Below are 20,582 nucleotides of genomic sequence, written 5' to 3' on the forward strand. Positions count from 1 at the left end.
TTAAGAGAAGATCTCTAATACCTAGCTTGGTCAAACTAGCTTAGTCGGACTGCTTGGGTTTTTACACCTAGACAAGTGATTATGACAAAACATTACATTGAATTAAATGTTTGATACTAAGCAAATGCGCTGAATATTATGCTACCAATCACAATCAAAGCAGACAACATGGATGCAAAAAGATAAGGGCAATGCTAATGGACAAGAAACACCTGTTTGTGTCGATGGTCGCGCTTGATTTGAAGTGTGAACTAGAGAAAGGTTCCATGAAGGTCCAAATCCTATCAATAGCAACACGCTCCTGTACACACTATGAAACACAAACAATACCTCTAGGAGGCACATCAGTGGGAAAAGAGATCTTTGCTAATCACTCAACTCTAAAACAGAAACACTCTATCGTACTAATCTTACCTACCCTCCATCACTCAAGTGATGAGGATCAAAGGTGTTTTATGGCATAGGTTTCTGTTTCACTGTACCAGATGTGACATGTGGAGGTCTGAGTCAATGTTTTGACTTTTATTGTGCATACTCGTTTGCTAATTGCTCTTGCTCTTTTTTTTTTTTTTTTGAGTATAAAGCTTTATATGTACATTCCCTAAGATTGGTGATTGAGAGGTCAGGGAAAAAGGTTGAGAGGGAAGCAAGTGAATGATGGATGTCCACAAACACTCCCCCCTTCCTTGGGTAGATCATACCGTTTGAATTGAGCTTGTCACCCTTTGAAACCAATTGTTCCAGTTGGTAATAGGTGAGTATTTTTGCCAGTAGTTTTCTATTACCCTAGGTGCCTCGTCAAGTTGCAAGGGTGGTAAGGTACTCTCCCAGGATCGAACTTGAAGTGGTTCATCAGGTGATTCTTGAACACTGGGAGGTGTGGATTCTTTTGTAGCTTCATGGAGGTCCACTACTATAGACGGAGGCTGTGTAGAAGCTTTTACCTCTATGGATGCATTACATGAGGAGCTAGAATCTTCATGGGACTCCCCCCTTCCTGAGCTAGGTGGAACAAATCGTTCTTTCTTTGGTACCCAAACTAGCTCGGGAGCGGGTGTGTAGCATTCTGTGATTTTTTTCTTTCCACGATCATTGATTCGTTTTGGAGCTACGGGATTGGGCTCACTTGGGTCAGGTGATAGGTAAGAGAACAATCTACGTTTTGGCACCCAGATTTGATCATTTCCTTGATAGTAGCCTTGGGCTTCCAATAGTCGTTTAGGGATCCATCGCAACATTTTCTTACTTTTCTTGGAGCGAGTGGTACGTTTCTCACAAGGCTTCTGTTTTTTAGCACTAGCTATGGTCGCTAAGGAAGCTTTAGGGACCCACTTGTATGTTTTCTTTGTTACCTTAGGATGAGTCTTGTCGGAAGCCATATGCATTGCTTGTAGCATATTTAAGGGTATAGGAATTTCATCCCCCTCAGGTGTTACCCAGGTCATCCCCCTATTTCCCCAAGTGTCTATGGTTGATGCTAGGTGGACCCAATCCACATTGTCCGACTCAGTCATCCCAGGTACGATATCCATATAAGGAGAATCTTGGCCAATGTCTGTATCCTTCTTACAAGTGTAACAATATTGTAGTGGGGCCGAGTGAACTGTGGTGTCAGAGCGATGATCAATAATGGTTTTACTCCCTAAGGGGTGTACCTTACCAGTCACCAAATCCACTCTAAGGACAGTGTCTTGGAATTGCAAATAGACATGCTTTTTAGACCAATCATGAACCATTTGTGCTTCCCTCATGAATGGTCGTCCTAAAATCATTTCATATGACATAAGGTGTTTAGAGAAATCCATTACAATGAACGTATGTCGTACCTTGTGTCCTAGAACTTTGATCTTAAGATCCTTGAGCATCCCCATAGGTTTGGCTATGGATTCCCAACAATCTTTTGTAACGAAGCTAACTCCCGCACCACCATCAAGAATTCCCTTTATAGTTAATCCCTTGGTAGTGATGGGTAGGGTCGCATTAGACTCGTCGCCTTCAAAATACTGCCCTAATTCGTTAATGGGTACCTCGATCACAGACTCGTGTCCATCTAAGTCAAGTGATTGCACATGATTTTCCTCATCAATCATAATCGAGTCAGGCCTATTTGGTTGCGCAAACTGCGGTAATCCCATTCGTAGCTCTCCGTTAAGGAATGCTCGAAGTGCAAGGAATAACTCAGGATCTCCATACAGCTTTGCTATGATCGTGGTTCGGACCTCAGAAGACATGAAGTCCACTAGTTTGGCAACATTCATTGGCGTTTTGCAGGGTGTAGGTCCTTGACTAAGAACTGGTGAGGATGGAATCTCATATTCCTCAATGGGATCAGGTATTCCTTCGTTAAACATCCTTTCCAACAAGAAGGGTGTATGCTCACTTTCTGATGTCCCGTCCTCACTCCCTTCTTGGATGATACTAGATATGGCTAACGGTCTATGGTTCATGTGGGGTGGATGAACTTGCGTGGGAAACACTGTGTCATGAATTTTGACCTGCATGGGTTCTGGTTCTAGTTTCCTTTGAGTCTCCTCCACTAAACCTCTTAGATGTTTCACCTGCTCAATCTCGTCTACTGGGTTTGGGTACGTCCCAATCTTCTTTTTACGATTCTTCCCTTTTTGCCCCTGCGGTTTATCTTGGGGGTCTTGGATTGGATTTGGAAACACTTGTGGTGTTTTCAGAGGCTCTTTATGGTTTTCTCTTATTCGGTTTTCATTTGGTTCCATGTTACGGTTTTCTTTGTCGGTCTTTCCCTTTGTGGTATTGGTTCTAGTCTCCATTGTCTCGATTGAATCTGAATCATCCTCGAGGTCATTCATATACACGGGGTCATCTCCTGTTCCTATGTTTGTTTTGGAACTTGGCTTTGAATTTTCCGTATTCTGCGACTTCTTCCTTCGTGTCTTCTTTTTCTTTGCTTGGATAACTGACGCGGTATCTCTCTCTTCGAGGATATGGCCTGGCCCTTGAAGCATGGACCGTGTAATCGCATAAGCGGGTGCGACGGGTGGTATTGGCGATGTCACACTAGCAATTTCGACCAAATTCAGGGGTGTGATTTTAGGCGCATTTGGGTTATAGGGGCATTGGGCAATCAAGTGATCTATGCCACAACGATTACATGTGAGTATTGGCATTGCAGACGTGCTCCCTTGATTCATTTGCATCTGTGCAGCATTCTTTTGCAGCCTAATAGGGCACTCCGCTGCTCGATGTGGTCCACCACACTCGTAGCATTGAAGAGGTGGCCTCCTAGCCTGGGTGTTGATATTTTGACCTCTGGATGCGAGAGCAGCAGCTTGATAAACCGGCTTGACTTGCCCCCAACAATCTTCCATGTAGTATATAGGACACTCTTCCAATGTATCAAGTCCGTAGGCAATACTAGTGTCTATTTCCTCCTCACAGCCATCTGCATAAGCATTTGATGGCTCGCAACCCACTTGGTTCATAGGGGCGACTCTTGGATGCGGGGGCTGCGGTCCTAGCACAGGAGGTGGTAGCGGTGTAGCTTGTACAACATTTTGAGATCTAGGGACCATGTGTTGCGGTAGTTGCTCAACAGGTGGAGCAGGCATCAATACAGGAGCTCGAGGTGCATCCGTCCAGGCTACAGGTGGTCTATTTGCCATCATACGTTTGATCATTAAACAATCCTTAGCTTGGTGACCATACCTACCACATGCGTTGCAAGTTCCATTAAATTTTACTCTAAACGTAGGGCACTCACTAGTGCTATGTGGACCTAAGCAAATGGAACACCATTGTTGCTCCCTTCTTGGATACATGTGACTATTTTGAGGGGGTCGATTATCCTTAAGAGACTCTTGGATTGCCTTGGTGAGGTCTGTCAAGAATGTCTCAAATACCTTTGGCTCATTGGCAATGGGCTTTGCAGTCATGGGTTCATACTCAATGGCTTGTGAGCTAGTGGATCTCGTGTCAGTAGACACCCTCATGCCTGCTATCATCAAGTTGTCCTCTAATTGGATTGCATTGGCAGTGACATCTTCCCAGGTTGTGATACCTCTAATCACTAGTCCATTATAGATTCCTTCATTCCTCAACCCTCGAATGAATCGATCAAGCAGTTGGTTATTGTTGAAGCGCTCATTTACAGGGCAGCGAGAGTTTAAGTGCTTTAGACGACTAATGAAGTCCCTTACTGACTCTCCTTCCTTACGTTCGGCCTTCTGTAGCTGAGATGCTACACCCCAAAGCACACCTTCTCGTATGTACTCCTTTAGAAACAACCTTCGAAGGGTAGGGTAGATTGTTTTCTCGTCCACCCTTAGGGTCCTATACCAATCTCCAGCCTTCCCACTTAATGTCAAGCTTAAGGCATTGCACTTATGTAGTTCGTTGCGTTCCCCTAAGGAATCACATACTTGTTCAAACACTTCAATGTGTTTCCTAGCATCTTCGTCCCCATTGAATTTTTGCGTGAGTTTGGCAATTTGTACTGCCTTACTTCTAGGCTCTCTATCAGATGCATGACGCATATTTTCCGCGATAGATCGACCTATGGTTTGAGCAAACGCTGCCAAGTCACCTATGTGAGGAGGCAGGGCCGATGGAGGTACTCTTGGAATCATATGTGGGAGAGGGACGGGTACCGGTCTTGGCATATGTGTGGATGATGTAGGATATGGAACATAACCGGGCATAGGTCCACTCGGATAAGAGCTAGGGAGCGGCACTCGAGGAGCATAAGCAAGTGGTACAATTGGAGGTGTGGGGGCCATGTGTGCATAAGGGGCTAGAGGCACATATGGTCGAGGCCCCATATTAGGTACTACGACACTAGGTAGTGGCACTGCGCTAACCGTAGATGTCATCGGTACATTCTCTGTCAGGCTTATCCTTGGAGTGAGCACTGTGTTTTCCTTGATAGAGGGTTGAGCCAAGTTAGGGAAGCTAAAGTTTTCGCTCGGAGGCTCAGATTGCATAGAGACCCCAGGTGAAATGACGTAAGATGGGTCCATGGGGCTCATTAGAGGAGTCTCCATTTGTGATAGAGTAGGCTGTTGAGCCTTGCTCGTATCCAGAAATCTCATGGGGCCAGTTGAGCGTATATTTACCCCTCGGTTTTGCCTTTCTGATTGAATAATGCCATGGATAACATTACAGATCATTTTCTGTTGATCTTCGATGCTCGTGGCACTAGAGGTGGATTGTACAATCTCTATCCATCCTACATGGTAGGCGTGGCCAGAGTGTAGATCCGTCAACACCTCAGTGTGGAGGTCGTATGTCCAATGATCATTAATGAACCATCCTTCTAGAGTCGACGTGTTAACGGTTTCTTGTGAGGTAGAAGCAATGTTGCTCCCCGTGGTTTTACTTGTCACCAACGGTACTCTAGAGGGAACTTCTGAAGGAGGCAGCTCAACAGGGCCTTCTTGGTAAGAAGTTGGTAGGATATCCACATGGACACTCTTTGGGGGTGTGGGGTCCACGTACGATGTGAAAGGATAGTCCACTTCCCCACCCCCTTCGTGTGCTTCATTTGCATCAGGTTCCGAGCGAGTAGCTCTACCTAATGTTTCCATGAAACGGCTAAACATACTAGTACTAGGCTGTGGAGCTTCGGGAGGTGCATGGCCTTCTCTCTCAGTGTTTTGGGTAGGGTATGCTTCCATGATTTCTGAGTCGGAGGAGGAATCACTAGCGGCTATTTTAGGGTCTTGGGTGGTGCTACCTTGTGTCCCCGTTGAGGGTCTAGAGCTTATCGTGGATGGGTAATGGGTGTCCGTATGAACAGAGGCACCCTCAATATGCTCGTGTTCTAGCACCCGCCCAGAGCGTAAGTGCATGTGCTTTTGATACCCTAAGGTGTCAAAAAGCTGCTCTAGGAGGCCTTGTGACTAGTTTTTAGCGTGTTTTTTGTTTGTTTTTTTGCTAGATTTTTTAGAGCGTGTCGTGGAATGGGCCGTGTGATAGCTTGAAATGAGCGTATTGGTCAGAGGGTCGTGCCGTGCTTTACAGCCCTCCGTTTGGTCACTCTATGCCCTCGGAATCCCTAAAACTGTCAATTTCCAGTAGGGAACTAGGCCCAAACTAGAAAGTCTAAGGGTGCAAGTGGGAAGAGAAAGGAGGAGAGTGGAGGACTTGTCCCACATGCTCTCATTCTCTCTTGAGGGAGTAGGGTATATATATAAGAGTGAGTCTAGTACATATCATAAGACTGAGGACTGAGGCCTAGGCCTGGGCTTGGGCTTGGGCTTGGGCTTGGGCTTGGGGAAACGATCCCGATCTATCTTTTATACAAACCAACCCGTCCGTTTTAAGAGTCACGTTTTTTATTTTCGAAAAATTTCACCGCCCGCTCACTCGCGTTTTTAATTTCCTTTTTTTGATGCAGAAAATACAGAAATTGAAAGCGCAGAATTCGAAAATGCAGAAATGCAGAAAATTGAAAAAACGTAGAAATGCAGAAAATTGCAAAAATTGAAAACGCAGGAATTGAAAATGCAGAAATTCAGAAAATTGAAAAAACGCAGAAATGCAAAAAATTGCAGAAATTGAAAACGCCGAACTTGAAAATGCAGAAATGCAGAAAATTGAAAAAACGCAGACAATAGCAGAAATTGAAACTTGACAGAAAATGCAGAAAACGCAAAAAACAGAAATCTCCACACACTCCTTCCCTGCCTTTCCTATGATAGAAATTGCACCACAAGGAAGCGTAAAGTGCTAACCGAGCTTAGTGTAGGGCATATCCCCGGCAGCGGCGCCAAAAATGTGCGCTCCTTGCCGCACTGTCGAAGCAAGGGACTTGCCGATACACCGCGTGCGAGCCACAAAAGGCTCCAAGCACACAACAAGCCTAAACTAGCAAGCTCAAGAGAGCAAAGGGTGTGTCACTCACCGCTCTACGCTCGCCTTCGTGGTGGATTCCTCGCCGCGATGAAGAAGAAGCTGCAGTCGTGCCGCGCTCAACCGCCTTGCCGCTGTTGTGCCTTCACAATGCTCGATCGCACACACACTCTCCCTCTTTCTCTCTCTCTCATACACACACACAAGGAGGTGAAGAAGAAGAAGAAGATGGAGATGGAGCAAGAGCACTCTTCTATTGCACAAATGAGAGAATGAGTAAAAATTAGGTTTAGTTGGCTTTTATAGGAGCTCACCCCATTCACACTTGGGCGCCCATGTTTAGCCAACTAATCCCTTGAATGTCCCAGTTAGAGTTCGCCTCTCATCGGCGATCACTCCTACCCTTTTCCTATTGGACCGACAAGCCCGGTACCTGACTCTAAATAATACAACGTTTATAGATCATAGGGTGTCCGTGTGCCGTGAGGGTTAACAACAACCTTGGGGCATGCCTTCAAGAAGAGGAGCAAATCGTATGTGCACAATTTTTCTAGGAGTTGGTCATTGCCATTTAAAAGTCAAGCCTTGTAACTCCCCTTGTGCAACACAAACTTTGAGCATTATTATGAGAGATGTTATATTTGATGGCAAGAAGCAGGGGGCCTAGGGGGCATCCTTGCTTATAGACCTTTTGAACTCAAAGGAGCCCATAATTCCACCATTAAACATGAACCGTGACTGGCTACCAATGCCCAGTGTGCGAATAAGGCGACATAGGCAAGGACCAAAGCCCAGAGCTTCCATGAAATATTCTATATATGACCATGTTATTCTGTCATAAGCCTTGTCAAGGTCAAGCTGTAGCAGAATGCACTCTTGCTTGGTGGAGGCTGCATATTCGATGCCCACCATTGTTGCCAAGATGTTGTCATAAATGGATCTTCCTTTAATAAACCCATGCTGATGGTGGGGAGAGATGTTCTTGTTCAGAAAGGGGGCTAGTCTGAGGGCGACCACCTTGACAATAATTTTGTAAGCTACCATCATCATAGTAATCGTGTGCCAATGCATTAGTCGAGAGCAGCAAACCTATTTGGGGATGGGTTTGTAAAGTACTTCATCTTCTACGCCAACATCAGTTATATGCCAAGATGAGTAAATGTGTGTTTTCCATGCTAGAAGTTAGTTATCTTGGTTTTATAATAAACCCTGAAGGAATTTCAATAGACCCCGCAAAAATTAAAGATATAATAGACTGGCCACAACCCAAAACGGTCAGTGAGATTCGAGGATTTTTGGGCATTATAGGATGGTATCGAATCTTCGTCAAAGATTATGCAGTTATCATCGCACCCCTGACGCAGCTACTTAAAAAGATAGCCAAACTTACATGGGGAAAACAACAGGAGGATTGTTTCCTCACATTAAAACAAAATCTCACATCAGCCCCTGTACTCAAGCTTCCTGACTTCACCCAAGAGTTTGAAGTAGTAACAGATGCCAGCGGTCTTGCTATAGGAGGAGTCTTAAACCAAGAAGGCAGACCAGTCGCCTTTACTTCGCGAAAATTAAGAATCCACGAGCTGAATTATCCAAATCATAATCTGGAAATCCTAGCTGTCATCCATGCTCTAAAACTCTGGAGGCACTATCTTCTAGGAGGGAAGTTCCAGTTAATCACCGATCATCAGAGTTTAAAATGGATTTTCTCCCAAGCAACACTCAACATGAGGCAGAGAAGATGGATAGAACTCTTACAGGAATATGAATTTGAAATAAAATATAAACCAGGGAAAGAGAATGTGGTTGCTGACGCTCTTAGCCGTAAGGTTTTTCTTGGGGCTATTTCCATAGTTGACAATCCAATCCTCAACAAGGTTAAGGAAGCTTCCCTGGAAGATAAGGATTATCAAGAACTTTACAAGTTATTAATCAACAGGACCTAAAAGAGAAAGAGAAAGACAGAATCAAGGATTATTCACTTGAGGATGGGATTCTCTATTATAAGTATCGGCTTTACATTCCTAAAAATCCAACATTAAAGGAGTTAATCCTTTATGAAGGACACGACGCTACAGTTTCCGGCCATCCTGGCTATGCAAAAACCCTTAATGCCATAAGGAAAAGCTATTTCTGGCCACGAATGAAAGGAGATATACTTCGCTACATCAGACAATGTCTTTCCTATGAAAAGATTAAGGCTGAACGAGTAATGATGCCAGGAAAACTTCAACCTCTGGACATTCCTCAAATGAAGTGGGAACTCATTAGCATGGACTTTGTAATAGGCCTTCCCACTATTCAAGGGGGTTACGACTCCATTATGGTGGTAGTGGATATGCTGACTAAAGTCTCCCATTTGATGCCAGTAAAAACAACTTACACTGCATCAGACATAAGCCGTCTCTTTATCAAAGAGATCTTCGGATTACACGGGCTTCCTAAGAGAATAGTCAGTGACAGAGATGCAAAATTCACTTCAAAATTCTGGAAAGCTTTATTTGAATCTTTAGGAACTCAGCTATGTTTCAGTACATCCTATCACCCTCAGACAGACGGCCAGACAGAAAGAGTGAATCAAGTTATTGAAGACATCCTTAGAGCCTATTGTGGTAGAGAACCCCAGAAATGGATCCAATTTCTTCCTCTGGTGGAATTCGTCTATAACTCTTCCTTTCATAAAAGCATTGGGATGTCACCATTTAATGCTCTTTATGGGCATGAATGTATATCACCCCTAAACTTTTCTGACCCTACTACAAGAGTAGAAACTTCAAAGCAAATGTTGGAGGAGATGGATGCCCAAACCAAAGCCATAAGACAAGACATTCAGTCAGCCAAGGACCGCCAGAAACAGTATGCTGATAAAAAACGATCTGATCGGGTTTTTAAACAAGGGGATAAAGTATTCTTAAGGGTACGGCCGAAAGAAGCACTCTATCCTTGGGAAAATACAAAAAACTAAGCCCCAGATATTGTGGACCTTATGAAGTAATTAAAGTAATCAGTGATCAAGCTTAAAAACTAAAATCACATGAGCACCTCAAGGTCCATAATGTATTCCATATCAGTCTTCTAAAACCCTACATCCCAAATCCAAATCACACTCTAGATGACGAACAAATTGTGATGCAGAAGCAGGGAATTCTTGAACTCCAACCAGATTGTATTCTCGACACTAGGGAAAGGAGTATGAGAAACAGAGTTATCAGAGAACGTTTAGTAAAATGGAAGGACTACCCCGCTGAAGACGCCACCTGGGAGGATGAATTATCACTTCGCAAAGATTTTCCCAATTTCGGTTGAGATGAGGACATCTCAATTCCTTAAGTTGGGGTGATTGTAAGGTTTCCAGTTTTCGAAACCTTAAAAATTGTACAAAGCTTGTAAAATTAAATTGAAAACCACTGTTGAAGGATTCAAACACGGCTAATATTGGTATTTTTGGAATCTTAAGCAGAGATTTACTATGGTTAGTAATTTTCAGAATCAGAATCCGATAAAAACTCGAAAAGTTACAGACCCTGCAAGGTTACAATAGGAATTCAATTACTTAATAAAAATTGGATGGTTTCAGTAATGATTATTAACAAAGACTTCTTAACCTAAGGTTCTAGAATTAACTGATATTTTAAATTTTCATAATGAGAAATCTGCAAAATCAACCAAAATCGATTCTGGAAGGTATGGGGGTTGTGTGGAGCTGGGGAGAACCTGCCAGAGACAGATTTAGCAGCAGATGGCGCCAATTCCAAGCTGGGGGCCTGCTTGGGGTGTCAAAACCTGCCAGAAACTGCCCGATGCCCGGAAAAAGCTATAAAAAGACCCCCTTCCCTGCATAAAAATTTAGACTCGGAGCCTTGACACTCTCTCTCTCATCTAGAGAGAACGCTACACAGAAATCACTAGAGATTAAGCTCTAGTTGATTAACCTAAACGGTAATTAGCCTAATCCTTCTTAATTAGCAAGGTTAGATTAATCTATTTTGTTAATAAATCAAAGATTAGGCCTATGTATACTCATAAACCCTCTCTTAAATAAGTATTCTCTACTGATTGTTCTAATTAAGCTTGGTAATATTAAGCTAATTAATTATCCTATCATATTAGGACTGAAATTAGCCAAATTAACCATGAATTAATGGAAAATATATTAATTAAGCTTAGATTAAGTTGAGGTAATTACCACAGCTGCATTAGACAATCATTAAGCTAGAAAAATTATCCTATAATTTTTGAGTAATTTTCTCAATTAATTAGGCAAAATTACATTGTTTTTTAGAGAAAATTAAAGGGGAAAATAATCAAATTGATTCAAAATGATTTGAGTTATTCATCAGTGGTTATTATGTGTTAGGGAACCCATGATAATTAGGAGAATCTCAAATAATTAATCTACCTAATTCCTTTAGCAGAAATACTTTGTTTTTAAGACAAATTAAATACTGGAAATTGGTAAATTGATTTCAAATGCTTTGAGTTATTTATTAGTGGTTAATTATGTGGTAGGAAACCCATGATAATTAAGATAAGCTCAGATAATTAATTTATCTAGTTACTTTAGCAGAAATACTTTGTTTTTAAGACAAATTAAATAGGGAAAATTAGTAAATTGATTCCAAATGCTTTGAGTTATTTATCAGTGGTTAATTAGCTGTGAGGTAACCCGTGATAAATAGGAGAAGCTCAGATAATTAATTTATCTAATTACTTTAGCAGCAATACTCTGTTTTTAGGACAAATTAAATAGGGGAAATTAGCAAATGGATTCAAATTAAATTAAATAATTTATTAGAGGTTAAATACATGTTAGGAGATCTGAGATAATTAGGAGAATCTTAGAAAATTAATTTATCTAATTACTTTAGCGGAAATACTCTTTTTTTGAGACAAATTAAATAGGGAAAATTAGCAAATGGATTCAAATTGAATTGAGTTATTTATCAGAGATTATTTATATACTATGGAACCCGTGATAATTATGTGAAGATCAAATAATTATTTTATCTAATTATTTTAGCAGAAATACTCTATTTTTAGGATAAATTAAATAGGGGAAACTAGGAAATGGATTCAAACTAAATTGAATTATTTACCAGAGGTTAATTATATACTAGTATACCTGTGATAATTATGTGAAGCTTAGATAATTAATTTATCTAATTACTTTAACATATATACTCTGGTTTTAGGACACATTAAATAGGAGAAATTAGCAAATGGATTCAAATTGAATTGAGTTATTTATCAGAGGTTAAATATATGCTAGGAAACCCGTGATAATTATGTGAAGCTCAGATAATTAATTTATCTAATTACTTTAGCAAAAATACACTATTTTTTGGACAAATTAAATAGGGGAAATTAGCAAATAGATTGAAATTGAATTGAGTTATTTTTAAGAGATTAATTATATGCTAGTGAACCCATGATAATTATATGAAGTGCAGATAATTAATTTATCTAATTACTTTAGCAGAAATACTTCGGTTTTAGGACAAATTAAATACGGGAAATTAGCAAATAGATTCAAATTCACTTCAGTTAATTATACCTTAGAAAACCCTTGAGAATTATGTGAAGCTCAGATAATTAGTTTATCTAATTATGTTAGTAAAATTACATTGTTTTTTGGGAAAAATAAAAGGGAAAATATAGTAAATTTATCCAAAAACCTTTGATATAAATATCAAAGGCTGAATACACCTTGGGGAATCCATGATAAATATCCCAACCTCAGATAAGTAGTTTAGGTATTTATCTTCAATAAAAATAACCAATTATGCGTATAAAATAGACAAGGAAAATTAGTAAATGAATTTATCTAATCACCAAATAAATACCTGAGGTCCACAATCACTATTGAATGGTGGAAAAATTACCTCAGCATAAATGGATGGTACAACAAGTTACTATCAGTAAAATCTTACCTAATTTAGACCATAAGTATAGGAGGGAAAGATAATAAATCAAATTTATGAAAATTACTAAAGATAGAACATATTCAATTACACTTTAGGAAGAGTAATCCATTGGCCGATAGAAATTTATAATCTACTAAGGTTAAAATGGAATATAGACTAAGGATAAACTTAGTTAAAGGGCTTCCCCAATTAAATGGTAATTATGAAAAATTACTTATAGTATAAAGAAGTTACAGGAGGAATATCTCATCCAATTAACTATCAAGGATACCTACTTACTCCAAAAATCCTTATTTTTTGGTAAAAAGAAAAAAAAGAGATTATTGAATTAAACTTCTAATCGATTAAGTCTTTTTATAAGGCTGCCGATATGGATCCAAAGAGAACCAGGGGAAATCCTCTTACTGAGGAAGAGGATGTTAGCAACAAGTGAAACAAAGCCACAAATGACCATGAGGCTGGGCCTAGCCATAGGCCAACAGAGGAGAGTCTACGGGCACCTGCCCCACAACACATGGACGAGCAGTCCCAGGTGGATTTCTATTTTGTTCACTTAAAATATTTTAAAGTTCATTTTTAAGTTAACATTGCATACGTAAGGTTAGGAAGGATAAACTGGCTGTAAATGGAAGGTAACTTCCACGAAACCAACGAGCAATGATTGTAAATAGGAAAGAAATGATTGGGTTATGACTGATTGACCTAAGAAAGAAATGTTTGACCATCCTTAAGACAGCTTGTCTCAAGACACCGTTGATTCCTTGGAAATATTTTACTCCAGGTAATGAGTGATGATGGAGATACCATCATGGAAGAGTCGATTACCTCAGCACGCGTGGAGTCTTTACCCCGTGCTTGTTTATGTTTGTGGATAGTACTTTCAAGTTTATCCTAGAGGAACCGCCCGGTTGTATGGGCAACTGGCTTTTGCGTATGGGCGCCCGGACTTTGGGTGATGGGTTTTTCCACCCTGATTTTTATAAATAAGGAATGGGTGTCGTTGTTAAGGACTAGGTCTCTTCTAGGGATATAAACCTAAACCATTGTCAATGGTAAGGGTGAATTCCCTAGAATTTTTCTTGTTTAAGGACTCTGACTTTAGTAGGCCTAGAGACCTGTCAATGGCACCATCCCGTTTTTGGTGTCGGCGCGATTGGGGACCTTACAGTTCGGAACTGCAGGGAATTTTGGATTATAGTGGGATGCACCGAGTTTCTATAGGGGAAGATTCTGATGATACTGTGGAGGATTTGGATGGCACAAAGGATTATCTAAGTGATAGATGGGAAGAAGAAGTAGCGAATGAAGGACATGATATATTTTCGCGGCTGTTGGCGGTTGTAGTTGTTCAGCATGCATTAGTGGCGAGAAGAAGATTGATTTTTGATCCGTTGGGAAGTACCAGTGCAGGAAATCTTGTACAACCAGGTGGACCTACAAATATGGCGGCGGCTAGGCAGGATATGCGCCTCAAATTCCCGACCTTTTTGGGAAAGTCGAAAGAAGACCCCGATTGCCACATATCTCCATACGAGACAAGATGGCAGGCCAAAGGATTTTCCGGAGTGTACGATGCCCATGCTAAGATGCGCCAGTTTGAAACTACATTGGATGGGAAGGCTATGCAGTGGTTCAATAATTTTCCAGCAGATCATTTTGCTGATTATGATGGTTTGAAAGCAGCATTTCTAAACAGGTTCAGAAGGGAAAAGACTCCACATGATGTGTTGAACAAGCTTAGGGAAGTGAAACAAAGGAAAATGTTTGTTGAGGATTATGCACAAAAATTTAAGCAATATGTGAGAAGGTTGACTGCTCAAGAAAGGCCAACTGATGAAATGCTTGCTGGATATTTTTTAAATGGATTAAGGAAGGAATTGAAGAATGCTGTTGCTGGAGTTGATGTTGCAGGTGGATTACAAGCATTAGTGGAAACAGCTCAAAGAGCAAAGAAAAGGTTTGGGGTCTCTCATGGGAAAGCAGCCAAGAGGTCATCTAAAGAAAAGAAGAAAAGTAGGTCGAAGAAAAAGAAGAGGTTAGATAATTCGGATTCGGACAACGATTCGAATTCGGAAACTGATACTGATTCAGATACGAAAACGGATTCTGATAGTGAAGAGGATTCCAATGAGGATTCGGATCTAGAAGTAGATGAGGATAAGAAGAAGAAAAGCAAGAAGAAGTCAAAGAAAGAGTCTAAAGAGAAAGAGGATAGAGTGAAAAATTGGTAGCAAAGAAATTGAAGAAGTTGGGAGTGCAGAAAGTTGTGGAATAAAAAACCCCTCATTGTGAAATTTGTGTTAAGGATGGGCATTGGACAAAGGAATGTTGGTTTAATGTGAATTTCAGGGGTGTTGTACCAGAAAGGATTCAACAGAAGATACAGCAACAAGGACCTCAAACTCATGGGTTTTTTCTAGAGACAGTAGGAAGGCAGAGGATGTTCAATAATCAAGAGTGGCAAAGGCAACAACCGTATTTAGGGTGGAGACCACAGTTTAATCAAGGGGGACCATCATTTAGAGGAAATTTCAATTTGAAAGGAGGACCGAGATGTGGAGGATGGCAGAATTCAAGACCCCCCTGGGGGGGGGGAAATTGAGATCAGCAGCAGCGGTGGCAGAATTGGCAGCCACAACCACAAGGATGGAATCAACCGGTTTGGAATTATCAAGGGGAAAATCAGCAATAGCCAAGAGGGCAAATGCCGTAGTTGCCAGCACCACCGGCACAGTCCACTGAAGCAAACAAAGAAGCGGGAAGTAGATAGTAGTAGAATCGGTTTAGGATCAAGGGGTGAATGAAGTCTCTATGGATTGTCAGCCGGAATGTGATTGTTCTAACTGTTTGCAAGAGGAAGTAGATGTATTAGTGACAACAAGGTCCAAAGCAAGGTTGAAACCTCCACTGGACTGAGAGGAGCAGAAGGAGATTTGGGATGAAGTAGCTGAAGATTTGATGGAAAAGGATCAACAGCAGAGCAAGCTTAAATCGAAGGAGAAAGGAGTAAAAAAGGAGTAAAGGAAAGAGAAAGGACGGATGCCTTGTTTGAAGAGTTAACTAATTCCTCTATACATTTTACCTTGGATCAGTTGTTGTCATTAGTTCCAATTTTCAGAGATAGACTATATACAGTGATGCGAAGGATAAAGATTGTTCCGAGTATGAAGGAGGTGCAGCAGACGGTTCAGAGTTGCCAGATTAGACCGGAGGATGTGGATTTTTCAGTACCACCACTGTCGTTGGAATTTAATAACTGCAAATTTTCCGATGTTCTATTGGATGGTGGATCAGGGATCAACATACTTTCGAAATCGGAATTTCTAAGGATGCAAGATGTCAGGTTGGAACCAGCTCCATTTCAAGTGCATATGGCTGATCAGAGCAGAGTTCAACCAGTGGGGATGTTAAGGAGGCAAGGAATTATCATTCATGGATTGCAGTTTATGGTAAACTTTGTAGTCATCAGGATGAAGGATTCAAAAAATACCTATTCTATGTTGTTGGGGAGGCCATGGTTTCGCACGGCTAAGCTAAAACAGGATTAGGGAAAGAATGAAGTGACGGTTAAGAAAGGAAGGAGAGAAGTTACATTACCAATGGGGCCGAAGAAGGAATTGTCAGAAGAGACGAAGCCAATGTTGGCACAAGAAATTAACATGTCTGAAGGATTGGAGGATGATGAAGAAACATATTTCCTAGCAGCAAATCCAACAATTGTTCCAGTATTTGAAGTAGATGTGGAGCGGATCATTGACAAATATGCAGAGAAAGAGAACAGTTTGGGAATTGATCAGTTGCAGGGGCATACAGATGGTGTGGAACATGAAAATTTAGAAGAGAAGAAAATCCAAGAGGAAATGGTGATGGAGGATTCAGAATTGGAGCCAAAGGAGGCAATTCAGAGAGCGGAAGCCCTGTATGATAAGATGATAAATAAAGTTTCTCGAGTTAAGGAGGATGATTTGCAGGATCTGAATTTGGGGACGGAGGATCATCCAAAGATGGTAAGAGTTAGTGTTCATTTGGAAGAAGGCTTCAAGAAGGACTTGAAGGAATTACTGTTGGAGTATATTGATGTCTTTGCATGGGATTATTCTGATCTGAAAGGCATGGATCCTCAAGTGTACAAGCATCATATAAACGGATGCTGTTCCGGTGATTCAACAAAGATATAGGATGAATCCAAATTATGCCAAGTAGGTGAAAGAGGAATTGGATAAATTACTAAATGCAGGATTTATAGTGCCAGTGGATCAGGCGGAATGGTTGTCACCAATTGTAGTGGTGGATTATAGAAAATTGAATGCAGCAACAGTTGCAGATCCATTTCCATTGCCTTTTATTGATTTAGTTCTGGAAGATGTAGCGGGACATGAGATGTACACTTTTCTTGATGGATTTTCAGGGTACAATCAAATACCAATGGTTGAGGAGGATATTGAAAAAACTGCTTTTATCACAGAATGGGGAGATTTTGCATATACAGTAATGAGCTTTGGATTGAAGAATAGACCACCATCGTTTTCGAAGGCAGCTTTTAAAACTTTTGAGCCACATTTGACAGATTTTATGAGGATTTTTATGGATGATTTTTCAGTTTTTGGGGAAAAATTCAGGCATCTGGAATATTTGAGGAAGTGTTTTGAAAGATGTAGGATGTTTCGGTTGTCACTTAATCCCCATAAGTGTGCAATAGCAGTACAAAAGGGAAAATTGTTGGGACATATCATCTCTCAAGAAGGAATGTTGATTGATGGGGACAAAATTAGTGTAATTCAGAAAGCTGTAGCTTCGAAAAATTTGAAGGCAGTGATACGGTTTGTTGGACAGATCAAATGTCATGGTAGGTATTTATGGTATTTGGTGGATGTGAGCACACCACTTAGTCATTTGACCAAGAAGGAAGTGGAATTTGTTTGGGGAGAAGCTCAAGAGAAGGCTTTTCAGATTATCAAAAAGATGTTGGTAGTTTCACCTATACTTCAACCACCAAATTGGGAATTGCCGTTTCATGTGTATGTTGATGCTTCTGACATGGCAGTAGGAGTTGTTTTAATGCAGGAAAAGATTAAGGGATGGTTTAGACCGGTTTATTATGCTAGGAGAATGTTGAGAGCACCGGAGAAGAATTACACAATTACAGAAAGGGAAGCTTTGGGAATGATTTTTGCTTTGGAAAAATTTTGACATTATCTGTTAGGGAATAAAGTGGTTTTTCATGTGGATCATCAGGCTTTATTGTTTCTGGTAAAGAAGCCAAAACTGGAAGGCAGATTAGCAAGGTGGATGCTCATGTTGCAAGAATTTGATTACATAGTTGTTCATACTCCAGGAACTCAGCATGCAGTGGCGCATTACCTCAGCAGATTGGAACATGAGGAGGAATTACCAGGAGTATCGGATAAATTGCCTAATGCGGATTTGTTCCGAGTGGAAGGACAATTTTTTGACAATTGGTATAATCAGATGGTTCAGTTTAAGACAGATGGAGTTTTACCTTCGACAATGTCTCCGGATCAAAGGAAGAAGTTTGCATTGAGGAGCAGACCATTTTTGATTATAGCTGGAGCATTATATAGAAGAGGAGCAGATCAAATTATACGATGATGTGTTCCAGATGAAGAGCAGAAAGCAGTGTTGCAGGAGGCACATTGGGGATCAGCTGGAGGACATTTCTCAGGGGAAATTACAGGTCAGAAAATTTTACAAGCTGGACTTTGGTGGCCTTTGTTATTGAAGGATGCACATAGTTTTTCCAAGGAATGTGTTCAATGTCAGAAGATGGGGCAGCCTACGCAAGGGGATAGGATGCAGGATCATCCAGTCTTGCCATTAGGACCATTTCAAAAGTGGGGAATGGATTTTGTAGGCCCAATAAAACCACGGGCAAAGAGTACAGGTTCCATATATATTCTTGTTGCAACAGATTATGCTACCAAATGGGTGGAAGCAATGGCTTTGAGAGACAATAAAGCAGCAAGTGTGGCACGGATTCTATATAAAAACATTATGACAAGATTTGGATTTCCTATTGAGCTGATTTCGGATCAAGGAACACACTTTTTGAATTCTGTGATTCAAGAGTTGACATCTAGACGTATGATTTTGCATAAGAAATCTACTCCATATCATCTGCAAGCAAATGGGCGATCAAGGAACACACTTTTTGAATTCTATGATTCAGGAGTTGACATCCAGACATATGATTTTGCATAAGAAATCTACTCCATATCATCCACAAGCAAATGGGCAGGTAGAAAGCTATAATAAAGTGCTGGTGAGAATTTTGAAGAAGATTGTGTCGGAAAACAAATCGGATTGGGATGGCAAGCTGGATTCAGCACTATGGGCTTTTCCGACGGCTTTTAAGGTGGCGACTGGAATGACACCTTTCAAATTGGTATTTGGGATTGAAGCTGTGGTGCTAATGGAATATGTAATTCCAAGCTTGAGGTTGTCAGTTCAACATAAGTTAAGTCCGGAGGAATCAATTTCTCATAGAAAGAAGGAACTGCTTAAACTGGAAGAGGATAGAATTCAGAGTGCCTATTTGGTGGAAGTTGGGCAGAAGAGGAGACAAGCATGGATGTCTAGGTAGGTGAAATTCAAAATTTTTATAAAGGGGATTGGGTGATGTTATATAATTCTAAATTGGGACCACATCCGGGTAAGTTGAAGCTGAGAAATTTGGGACCTTATCAGATTGAATCAGAACAGGGCCAAGGAACATTTTTGTTGAAAGATGTCTTCGGAACAAAGATTTTGAAACCTGTGAATGGATTTAGATTAAAGAAATTTTATGGAAAGGTGCTTGAGGTTCCCAAGTGGATGGTCAATAAGGTTGAGGATATTGGCAGTACATTGTTAACAATTGGTGTTCTGGGAGTTGCACTGGCATGTTCAGAGGCAAAATTGGCAATTTGTTCTAGCAATTCAAAACTTGTAAAGGGATATGGAATTCGGAATTCGGATTGCAGACTGGAAGTCGGAATTCGAACTGTCGGATTTGAAGTCTCAAAAATGGAAAGTCGGAGGAATGGAATTGGGCAAAAGGGTACAAAGGTACTAATAAGTGGGGGTACTCATTTTAAGGCAAAAAATTCGCTTAGTGCTGATGTGACTCACTTAAGAACGAATATTTTTTGGGCGAATCCTGCATGGCGTGCCAGAATCGAGGAGAAAATTTGTCATCATAAGAGTAAGGTGGTGAGAGGAGTTGGGGATCACATCCAAGTGTGTGAACGTCGCAGTTTAGTGACTGTTAAGTCGGGGAAGAAGGGCGAAATGTTTTCTGAGAATATTAAGGGAAACCTGATGGCGGGTATGCAAGATGATGCGCCAGAAGCGATGTTGAACACCAGGTCGATGAAGATGGCGATGGAGGAGCTGTTCAAAGCGCGGCAACAGGAAGAGCACATCGAGGTGGAGAGTGATGAGGCTGAGTCTCTGAGTGATCAGGGCAGTGTGGAGATGGCGGTGGTAGCGTTTGACCCAAAAACCCAGGTATGGCTTAAGCGTATAGGTCTTTATGAATTTGCATGTCTACCTTGGGACACATGGGGCAGAGAATGAGTTTGCTGAGCAGCAGTGGAATATGATTAAAGAAAGCGATGGAATGATTACAAAGGATTTTTGCTTGACACCAAAGTTGGTGTCCAAAGTCTTCAAAGTTCCCTGTCTAACTGTGCCGACTAAGACGAGGAAGCTGACTAATTCCCAGATGAAGGGGGAATTTGGAAATCCGGTAGGGACAAAGGCATACTACATGGTGAAGAATGCGGGTGGAAATAGAGCCTCAAATTTGTTTTGGTATTTGGAAAAGGTGTGCATCCT

The sequence above is a fragment of the Adiantum capillus-veneris genome, chromosome 25 (assembly GCF_014529385.1).
Source record: "Adiantum capillus-veneris isolate H3 chromosome 25, ASM1452938v2, whole genome shotgun sequence".
NCBI classification, from domain to species: Eukaryota; Viridiplantae; Streptophyta; class Polypodiopsida; order Polypodiales; family Pteridaceae; genus Adiantum; species Adiantum capillus-veneris.